General features: G+C 40.6%; 1 long non-coding RNA gene across 1 annotated transcript; it reads left to right on the top strand.

Annotated features, from left to right (window-relative positions):
- Nucleotides 1–7,948: 7,948 nt before the first annotated feature.
- LOC137866378 (uncharacterized) lies at nucleotides 7,949–9,413 on the top strand. Its single transcript, XR_011102116.1, has 3 exons — nucleotides 7,949–7,998; nucleotides 8,892–8,957; nucleotides 9,255–9,413. It is a non-coding gene; the product is annotated as an uncharacterized lncRNA (long non-coding RNA).
- The last annotated feature ends 1,513 nt before the right edge of the window (nucleotides 9,414–10,926 follow it).

Raw genomic sequence — 10,926 nt, 5'->3', positions numbered from 1 at the left:
AACACAAGACAAGAAAGAACTTATATGTTCAAAGGAAGCAGGATAGGTGGAGTCACATGATATCAGCAGTGGTCAAAGAAGTACTCAAATATTTTATTTAAGTAAAACACAATCCAACAGTGTTACAAGTAAAAGTCCTGAATTCAAAAATATATTCCAGTAAAAGTACAAAAGTAACAATCAACACACACAACCGGAAACTGTAGATGAGAGGACTACTCTATATTTTAAATAGTCTTTCATTTTAAAAATAGATGTAATTTTGTAAGAAGGGTTTGCAAAAAAAGTCATGTACATAGAGAACAAAATGCGGTACAATGATTCAACCAGATTGACAACTGAAAGGGCAGAAAAAGTTTAACAACAGTTAAATAAGAATAAAATGAATCACCAGTCATTGGTAAAAGATGATGCTTGGAAGCTTATGTGTGCAGATTTAAATAGAAACAGGTTCCTGTTTCAGTGTCAAGTGCACTATAATACATATAAAAGCTGGAATATTAACAGGTGTGTTGATTAAGCAAAGCTATTCTTCAAACTTCCCAATATAAATAGAAAGTTAGTCAAACGTTAGCAATATAGGAATTGGCTGAACATACTAATGACTGACAAATCACAGTTTAAAACTTCTTCAATCTAACCCTTGAGTAGAGTGCAGAGAATTCAAAGAAAGACTGTAACTCAAATTATTTAGAGCACAAATGCCCAATTGTGTTTCAATAATGAAGGGTCACTTACAATTTTCTGGACTGAAACAAACAAATTAAAAATTTAAGGGTATTTTGTGTGTGTAATTGGCACACACCCTCTGGTCCCCCTTTTTGAAAATGGGAACCACCACCCCGGTCTGCCACTCCCTAGACACCGTCCCAGACCTCCACACAATGTTGAAGAGACGTGTCATCCAAGACAGCCCCTCCACACCCAGTGACTTCAGCATTTCTGGACGGATCTCATTAATCCCTGGGGCTTTGCCACTGTGGAGTTGTTTGACTACCTCAGTGACTTCCACCTGTGAAATTGATGATGCTCCCCCATCAGCCTCTAGCTCTTCCTCTACAGTAGAGGGCATATTAGTCGGATTCAGGAGTTCCACCACCCGATAACCCCCTCAGTTGAAGTCAACAGAGTCCCATCCTTGCTGTATACAGCTTGGATGTTTCCCCGTTTCCCCCTCCTGAAGTTCCGGATGGTTTTCCAGAAACACCTTGGTGCCGACCAAAAGTCCTTCTCCATGGCTACTCCAAACTCCTCCCACACCCGCTGCTTTGCCTCCTTCACAGCTGTAGCCCTTCGGGTCTGTCGGTACCTTGCAACTGCCTCAGGAGTCCTCCGGGATAACATATCCCGGAAGGTCACTTTCTTCGGCTTCCCTGACCACTGTTGTCCACCACGGTGTTCAAGGTTTACTGCCCCTTGAGGCACCCAAGACCTTGCGGTCTTAAGATTGCATCGCTGCTTTTTGCAGATGATGTGGTCCTGATGTCTTCATTGGGCTATGAGCTCCAGCACTCACTGGATCGGTTCGCAGCCGAGTGTGAAGCAGTTGGGATGAGGATCAGCACCTCTAAATCTGAGGCCATGGTTCTCAGCAGGAAACCGGTGGATTGCCCACTCCGGGTAGGGAATGAGTTCTTATCCCAAGTGAAGGAGTTCAAGTACCTCGGGGTCTTGTTCGCGAGTGAGGGAACAATGGAACGTGAGATTGGCCGAAGAATCGGAGCAGGTGGGGCGGTATTGCAGTCGCTTTACCGACGAAAAGAGAGCTGAGCCGCAAGGCAAAGCTCTCTATCTACCGGGCAATCTTCGTTCCTACCCTCACCTACAGTTATGTGAACTGGGTCATGACCGTAAGAATTAGATCGTGGGTACAAGCGGCCGAAATGGGTTTCCTCAGGAGGGTGGCGGGCATCTCCCTTAGAGATAGGGTGAGAAGTTCGGTCATCCGTGAGGGACACGGAGTAGAGCCGCTGCTCCTTTGCGTGGAAAGGAGCCAGTTGAGGTGGTTTGGACATCTGGTAAGGATGCCACCTGGGCACCTCCCTAGGGTTCCAGGCACGACCAGCTGGGAGGAGGTTTTAGTTAAATACTATTCTGGGGCCAAACCTATGTCAAATGTAAATGATATATTTAGTGTTTGAATTAAACTTTTTCCATGACTGTTACAATATTGAATAATATTTTACATTATATAATATATTTCCATTGAATATCGAAAAAAAGAAAAACACCAATAACACAGGTGATACCAAACTTGTGAACGGCAATGTAAAGGCTACACTTTTAGTAAGGGTGGTGAAAGTACCCTTTCGGAAGAATAGCCCATTTCTGTCACAGCTCTGCCCCTTCTCTCCTGTCACTCTATCTCTCGCTCACCTAATCAGCTCATTCAGTGCACCTGTTAGTCACACCCACCTCATCAGCCCAATCACTCTCACCTGCTCTCTCTGCTGCACCTACTATTTAGACCCTAGTCTCACACACACTCACTGCCAGATCGTTCTCCGCTTCTATGCCAGACCTTCCAGCGTTTCCCTTTGGACTTATTCCCCGTTACCAACTCTGCCTGTCTTGGACTACCCCGCCTTGCCTCTACCCCGGTAATTCACTCAGCCTTCTGTCCCCGACCCTGGATACCGACCCTGCCTATTTGTGACTACCCTACCTTGCCTCTGCCCCGGTAATTCACTCCGCCTTCTGTCCCCGACCACGAGAGCCTGCCGCTGTGTTCCTTCCAACCTGTTGTGTGTTACAAAGAAATGAAAGCTTCGATTCAAATCATCCCTGGTGTTTGTTGTACTGCTCCTGGGTCCTTACTACACCCGTTACAATTTCAGGTTAATTATATTATATTATTGAATTATGATTATTGATGCATTACGGTTATGTGTACCCAACTTTATTATTGCAGCATGGGGTTTATTTCTATTCCTTTATTGTAAACATGCTACTTTTAGATACTGCTGGGTAGCTTGTGAATTTCCCCTGGATCAAGTCTTAGTGCACTTAAATATCATCATCTTTTCATTACAATACATTTATGTATTATGACTCCAGTCTGGAGAGGTGGTGTGTGTGTGTGTTTTTTTTTTTTTTTTTTTTTTTTTTTTTTTTTTTTTTTTTAATACAGGACCAAACTCCTGCTATATTGTGCTGTTCCCAGGCCAGAGATCTGTATCTATGAACAGACGGAGGGTCATGTCTGAGGTCATGTGATATGGTGTGTTGCTTGTAATGGCTTTGCTGTGGAGGCATTGTGTGTGTGTGATGTGTATGTTTTTGTTCCTATTGGAGGCAGTTATCGTGGTGAAGAAACAGGGGCAACAATAGAGGAGAATGGGTTTGCTCACACGCTTTCAACAGTAACTCACATTTTTTATCAAAGGTGGCTCAGTTGTCACAGCGAAAAGGAAGACTGTGAGGTGCAGTTGAAAGTTGTGGGAAGAAGTTGCATTAGACCGTGAGTGACGATTTGACTGATCTTTGAGGTCCATGAAGTGAGGCATTTCACATTTGCAATTTTTACCTTCGAAAGCTTCGACCAAGAAAACGAGCCTAATGGAGGAACAACAAAGTCATAAAGTCAGACTTCTAATGACGTCCCTTTTTACGAGCATCTAACCAGCTTTAGAGGGACAGCCAAATCAACCCACAATGCAGCCAGTGCTCTCTTGTCCTCAACTTACTGTTTAATTTACATTCACAACACAAACTTAATTTTCCCTTGTGTTTTAATCAACTATCAGCCAATAATGCAGTATAAATGTAATTGCTTAATTGAATATATTTCTAGCTATGATGTTATGAAAACTACAGAGCTATCCAGCAGAAGAAACTGTAGCACAGCTCTGAAATATTGTTTCATTATGGAGAAAAAACTAATTTTTGATTATCTATTCCCAGTTTGTTGATTAGAGAAAATGCCTTGAAGCTATTAAATAATTATTCCTGTATGCCCTTTCCATCTACAAATATATAAGTATTAGAATATCCTCATCAAATTGAAATAAACTGATGTTTTCTTATCTAGTGAAACTGCTTATGGTTTAAAACAAGTCAAAATAAGTTGCAGTTTAATTGTATAGATAACATTTGCAAATGTATACCGACCCTTTCTGTAATGAAAAAATAGGCAGCTAGTACTTAAATATTAGCTGATAAACAAATTAAACAAATCCAGTGGTTGGGAAGCACAGGGGAAACTTTGCTTTCCCTCCAGGGCCAAAGTTGATGCTGCCGTTGGGGCTAATCTACTTCACTTCACCGAGCAGTTAAAGAAGCAAGACAAAGGAACTTTACTTCGGTCTTGAGGAGCTGCAGTGTTTGTTTACGTACTGAAACGTTTACTACCACTTGATGACTTTACAGCTAAGAGCAGAGAGGTAATTTGTTTTCTTCATTTGCTTGTGTTTTGACTATGTACAAGTTTTCTTAATTTGCAGTGCGTTGAGGTCTCGGATCCAATGTGAATATATTTGTCAGGTTCGAAGGAATGATATGACAGGGAAATACACTTATTGGCTTTCTTGCATAGAGTTTGGTCGGAAGATTGATCTCACTCTAATTAAAGTTGGAGCCAGGAGGCAAGTAAATAGTTTAGCATAACGACTGGAATCAGGGGAAAAGCTAACCACTGTCCAAGAAAAAAAACACACCTGTTCACTACTTAAATGTGTTCTGTGGAGTTTTCTTGTAAACAAACAAAAGTTGCGTATTTATACTACATTGCCCATTAAACTACACATTTTAGTTTGAGGATATACAACGATATGCAACATGTTAATTAGTGAACTTTGGAGATGTGGTTGAGGTCATTATTACATTACATTACAGTCATTTAGCAGACGCTTTTATCTAAAGCGACTTACAATAAGTGCATTCAACATTGGTAATCAAAAGAACTACTAGTCACCAGAAGTCATAAGTACATTTCCTTTTCCAAACAAGCATCTAAGAGCATGAAGCAGAGCATAACTCAGAGCCAAAGTACAGTGCAGAAACAAGAAAAACAGTTAGTGCTATAAGTAATACGAATACAATAAGTGCAACAAGCTAGTATGAATACAATAAGTGCTAAGTGGAAGTCTCAGGGTAGCACTTCCTGAAAAAGTGAAAAGGAAGACTGTGAGGTGCAGTTGAAAGTTGTGGGAAGAAGTTGCATTAGACCGTGAGTGATGATTTGACTGATCTTTGAGGTCCATGAAGTGAGGCAGAAGTGAATTAACTTAGACAAAGCAAGGATAGATGTTTCCCCCTGTTTTCCATATTCGTTGCTAAACTAAGATAATTCCATCCTGGCTGTAGCTCCGTACTTAACAGCCATTAATTAAGGTTAACCTTTTTATACGCGAGGCCTATTTGCAGGCCTCAGCTAGAATAAAGATAAGAAATACCTAATTAAGTGTATAATTAAATAAAAAATTTTAAAAAAATATATATATTTTTTTTTTGATTTTTTTATATATTTTTGAGATGAGAAAAATGATGGAACTATCAGAATACATGTTACAGGTTCACATAAGATAAGGATGGAACACAGCACAACTTGGAAAACTCAAAAGCTCGATCTGGGAAAACAGCACTTTTAGGGTATTGTTTTTTGGAAAGTATGGATATCCAAGACTTTAAATATGCTGAGCTCTTAGAACAACTGATATAGGCTCTATATACACAGCTATACAGTGAAACATTTATAAAATATAGAGCATATAAAATTAGAAAACTGATCAAATATTCCAATATTTGAATAAAAAAGTATTTTTTAAATTCAAAAACACTCTATATCACTTCTATGTATCACTCCTGATGTTCAATGAATCAATAGACAGAAGATTGGACCTTTTTTGAGTGTTTTAAGCTCTTTCTAAGCCCTTTTTAGTTGTTTAGTTTAAGGTCAAATACTGCTTCAGATTCAGCCATTCTCTCTGTTCAGGGCTGTATCTCAGCCCCCCCTTCTCCGATTTTCACCATTGAGACATCCTTCGAACCGTAGGAGCCAATAGAATTGCCTGGAATTGAAAGCTAGATGATTGACACTATTAGCCAATAAAGCTCAAAAACGTCCCATCTCTGAAATCTGATTTGCTGAGCTTCCAACCCTCCCAAGAATCCGAGGAGTGTCGGAGAGACACGAATCGAACGGATTCACACGGAGCACCAGCAGCTGGACATGCATGCAGTGGAAGTACGGAGATATTCCATTTTTTCGCTGAGATTCGACCAAAAGTAAGTACAATATTCGATGAAAGCTGTGTGACTTTTTGTGTTCGAAGCTGAATATCTCTGCGATGGTTTACCGGGGAGAGAAATGGAAACTATGTCCGTAATCTCCGTCAGGCGGACATGCTTTTTCATGCTGCATGTTCGTAGGTAGCACGTTGCTAACGGAGTGTAGCAGCTGTTTTCTCCGGTCTGTCCCAGTCATATCGAGTATGATTTATGATATTTTGTTATTTGTTTGCTTGGCTGATGGGAGATGTGTTTGTCTCATGTAGAAGTGACCTAGTTCATGTTGTTCCCAGGACGCTGAGGTTTCTGCAGAACTATAACATCATTATATTCGTTCTTCGTGGGTTCTCTGCCAGTTACTTTTAACACAAAACTCTCTAAGTTTTGATGTACTCTGCGTCCAAATGGGGGACCCACGGGTGTAAGGGATATCAATCTTCTCATCCAAATCTCTACAAGAAATTGGATGAGCGTATTTTCCAAAATATTCAACTATTCCTTTAATCCAAACTTTAAGCTAACTATTTTGGAAGTTGGGATTCACAATTATTCTGGATGATTGTTGTTCTCAAAGGTTTTAGCTTGAATCCAGTGTCTTTACAAGTTGGAACACCATGAGGTGGAATAATTTGTTGACCACAGAGATTTTAATCAAGACGGACAACTGAATGAAGAAAATACATTTGTTCATTACAATTGATGATGTGATTATAAAGTCTAGTCTTTAGCTCTTAGACTCTACAGGTAGCTTTAATTGAGGGCCTATGCCCTGAGGAGCAGCAAGATAAATTCCCCCGTGGAGTCCAGACTGTAGTGATGGTGACTAATGAGGCTGATGAAATGACATAGCTGATGAATCAGCTAGGACTGGGGGAGGACTGATGGGGAGGTGGAGGGGCGTGAGTAACAGCAGCATGAACGTACGAAAGGCAGAGAGACAGAGAGCCTGCCCAGGCGGAAAAAAAAATGTACTTTTTTGTATTTAAAATATACTGACATTTTCAATAGTACACTGCAAATATACTATCAAAGAATTGTACTTTCTGTAAATATATAAAAAGTATACAAAAGTTACGCTTTCACCTATTTTCAAAATTCAACTTTTAACACACTTTAAAATAATTGTACTGTAGTATACTTTCAAGAAATATATTATAAAAAAAATATACTTTAAGTGAAAGTTCTGTGCAATTACTTAAATGTACTTCTTTGAACTTTGTTTTCAAACATATTTTTTTTATATTTCAAAACGTATGCTCTAAATTACCATTGAAACAAATGCACCGGATGATGATTTAAACTATTTTGATATCTTGACGTTTTGGTACATCTTATTCATGCTTATATTTCAGTACATTATGTGTATATTTCTTGAGGAAAATGTTAATTATTATTGATTATGCGTATTAGAAGAATGATGCACCGAAAGCCCCTTTATAACCTTTCCAATTGTTTAAATTATCAAAATTGTATAAAGTACACAAATAGCTACACTCATAATCATTCAATAATATTTTTAAGTAAAATGTAGCTGAAATGTATGAAATCAAAAGTTTATTGATTCAAACACTTAAACATTACGTAAATATGCAATAACCTGAAAATATGTATAACCTGAATGTAGGCAAATCAAGTAAACTTTACGTGACTGAATCATCACGTGACGCTCTGCGTAAGGAAACGTCACTTCACCAACGTGACACGTGACTCTGAGCGTGGACTTGGCATTCTGATCAGATTCTGACCGACCGAGCAGGACCAAGTTATAAGGTAAGTCCAATCATTTGCCATTTTAAGTAACATGTTATTTTAGAAGTATTTGTTTTACGAACACGGATATGGTTCTTTTGACAATTATATTTGAGAGGTTGGTGAATTTAGGTTAGCACGTGTCCGAGGATGCTGAATGGCCTGCTATGTGAGTTAGCACGAGCTAGCGGCTTTGGCGCCGGTGAGCATAGTTGCGCTGATTGTGAAATACTCTGGCTTCGTCTCAATGTTGCTTCCAAAGCAGAGGACCTTCGGTAGAGAACACTCTGCTCACCAAGCTGCTGCCTCTCAGGCTGCGTGCGTCAACAGCTAACTTCCACCATGTGGCTATAGTCACATCGTGGTTCGCTAGCACTTGCTATCTGGCTCAGCACTAGCTAGAAACACCGCGTGAAAGGTAACAACGCTGGTTGTCGTGCACTGCGGGGCTTGTCGCAACCCGAGCCTGATACTAGGCTTCGTTTCACGATGCCCCGAGGCGGAACGCCCTTCTGCTGCTAATGGTTATCTAGGCTATAGCCGGTTATGCTAACGCCGCTCAGGCTGCGTCATTTGCTAACACAGGCTACCTACATCTTAACCGGCTGGCACCTGCTGGTCGAGCTCGGCATGAGCTAAACTGCAGAGAGGTTTACACAGTTGGTTGACATTACAGTATAAGTGGCTCGTTATACTGCGGTGGCCTGAAAAAATAAATAAAATAAATCCGATTTATTGCCAATTAATGTTATGGTTTCATATGCAGGGAATGTGATTTGGTGTATTGCCAACGAAATATGGAATAATATACAATAAAATATGTACAATGCAAGATCAGGCAGACGCACCTCTGCAGCTGGTTATTTGTCATTCTGGTTGAAAACTAACCTTGTAATATTTTCCATTACTTTCAGGTACAGCACTACGGGGCCGAATCAACAAAGTAGCTCACATCTTGTCCAGGCAACCTCTCAATGCAGGTGAGTAACATGACATATGATGGCATTGATAAGTTCTATATGAACTAAGCCATAGTTTGCTGCAGAAATGTTGGCTCTATCTTGACCTTGTTGTTTTTTTTTCTCCTTTAGGTAGAATATGTGAATGGGCGTATGGGGATGTAAGGTGTGTGTGTGTGTGTGTGTGTGTGTGTGTGTGTGTGTGTGTGTGTGTGTGTGTGTGTGTGTGTGTGTGGAAAATCAGTAGGAAGTAGGTATGAATTGCTTAAACATTGCAAGCTAAAACAATAAAACATTTCTTTCACTGTTTTTTTTCAGGTAAATGCAGAATTCATGCGTATAACCACTTTGGTCAAGCCACGTTCCTGGCACAGCTTGACAAATACACAGGCAACATAATGATGGTCGTCAGCAATAGAGGAGGAGCTGGAAGGGAGATCCGGCTCGTCATATTCATATGTGAATAACGTCTATCAATTCATAATAGGTAGGTAGAGATCTTCCTACTGTATACAGTGGCTTGTAAAAGTATTCATACCCCTTGAACTTTTCCACATTTTGTCACATTACACGCCACAAACATAAATATATTTTATTGGAATTTTATGTGAAAGACCAACACAAAGTGTCACACAATTGTGAAGTACAAAGAAAATTATACATGATTTTAATTTTTTTTTCACAAATAAAAAACTGAAAAGTGCAGTGTGCAAAAGTATTCAGACCCCCTGAGTCAATACTTTGTGGAACCACCTTTTGCTGCAATTACAGCTGCAAGTCTTTTGGGGTATGTCTCTACCAGCTTTGCACATCTAGAGACTGAGATTTTTGCCCATTCTTCTTTGCAAAACAGCTCAAGCTCAGTCAGATTAGATGGAGAGCGTTTGTGAACGGCGGTTTTCAGATCTTGCCACAGATTCTCGATGGGATTTAGGTCTGGACTTTGACTGGGCCATTCTAACACATGAATGTTTTGTTTTAAACCATTCCATTGTAGCCCTGGCTTTGTTTAGGGTCGTTGTCCTGCTGGAAGGTGAACCTCCGCCCCAGTCTCAAGTCTTTTGCAGACTCCAACAGGTTTTCTTCCAAGATTGCCCTGTATTTGGCTCCATCCATCTTCCCATCAACTCTGACCAACTTCCCTGTCCCTGCTGAAGAGAAGCACCCCCAGAGCATAATGCTACCACCACCATGTTTGACAGTGGGGATGGTGTGTTCAGGGTGATGTACAGTGTTAGGTTTCCGCCACACATAACGTTTTGCATTTAGGCCAAAAAGTTCAATTTTGGTCTCATCTGACCAGAGCACCTTCTTCCACATGTTTGCTGTGTCCCCCACATGGTTTCTGGCAAACTGCAAACGGGACTTCTTATGGTTTTCTTTTAACAATGGCTTTCTTCTTGCCACTCTTCCATAAAGGCCAGATTTGTGGAGTGCACGCCCAATAGTTGTCCTGTGGACAGATTCCCCCTCCTGAGCTGTGGATCTCTGCAGTTCGTCCAGAGTCACCATGGGCCTCTTGGCTGCATCTCTTCTCAGTGCTCTCCTTGTTCGGCCTGTAAGTTTAGGTGGACGGCCGTGTCTTGGTAGGTTTGCAGTTGTGCCATACTCTTTCCATTTCCGGATAATGGATTGAACAGTGCGCCGTGAGATGTTCAAAACTTGGGAAATCTTTTTATAGCCTAACCCTGCTTTAAACTTCTCCACAACTTTATCTCTGACCTGTCTGGTGTGTTCCTTGGACTTCATGGTCCTGTTTGCTCCCCAATATTCTCTTAACAAACCTCTGAGGCCGTCACAGAACAGCTGTATTTGTACTGAGATTAGATTACACACAGGTGGACTCTATTTAGTCATTAGGTCAACATGCAATCATTCAGCAGTCATCAGGCAACTTCTGAAGGCAATTGGTTGCACTCAGAGAAAAGGGGGCTGAATAATTTTGCACACTGCACTATTTGTGAAAAAAATGTAAAATCATGTATAATTT

Source organism: Cebidichthys violaceus, unplaced genomic scaffold (genome assembly GCF_023349555.1).
Source record: "Cebidichthys violaceus isolate CVI_PGR_0920_01 unplaced genomic scaffold, fCebVio1.0.p SCAF_82, whole genome shotgun sequence".
Taxonomy (NCBI): Eukaryota; Metazoa; Chordata; class Actinopteri; order Perciformes; family Stichaeidae; genus Cebidichthys; species Cebidichthys violaceus.
The sequence above is the reverse complement of the archived record's forward strand: the minus strand, read 5'-3'. Positions and strand labels throughout refer to the sequence as shown.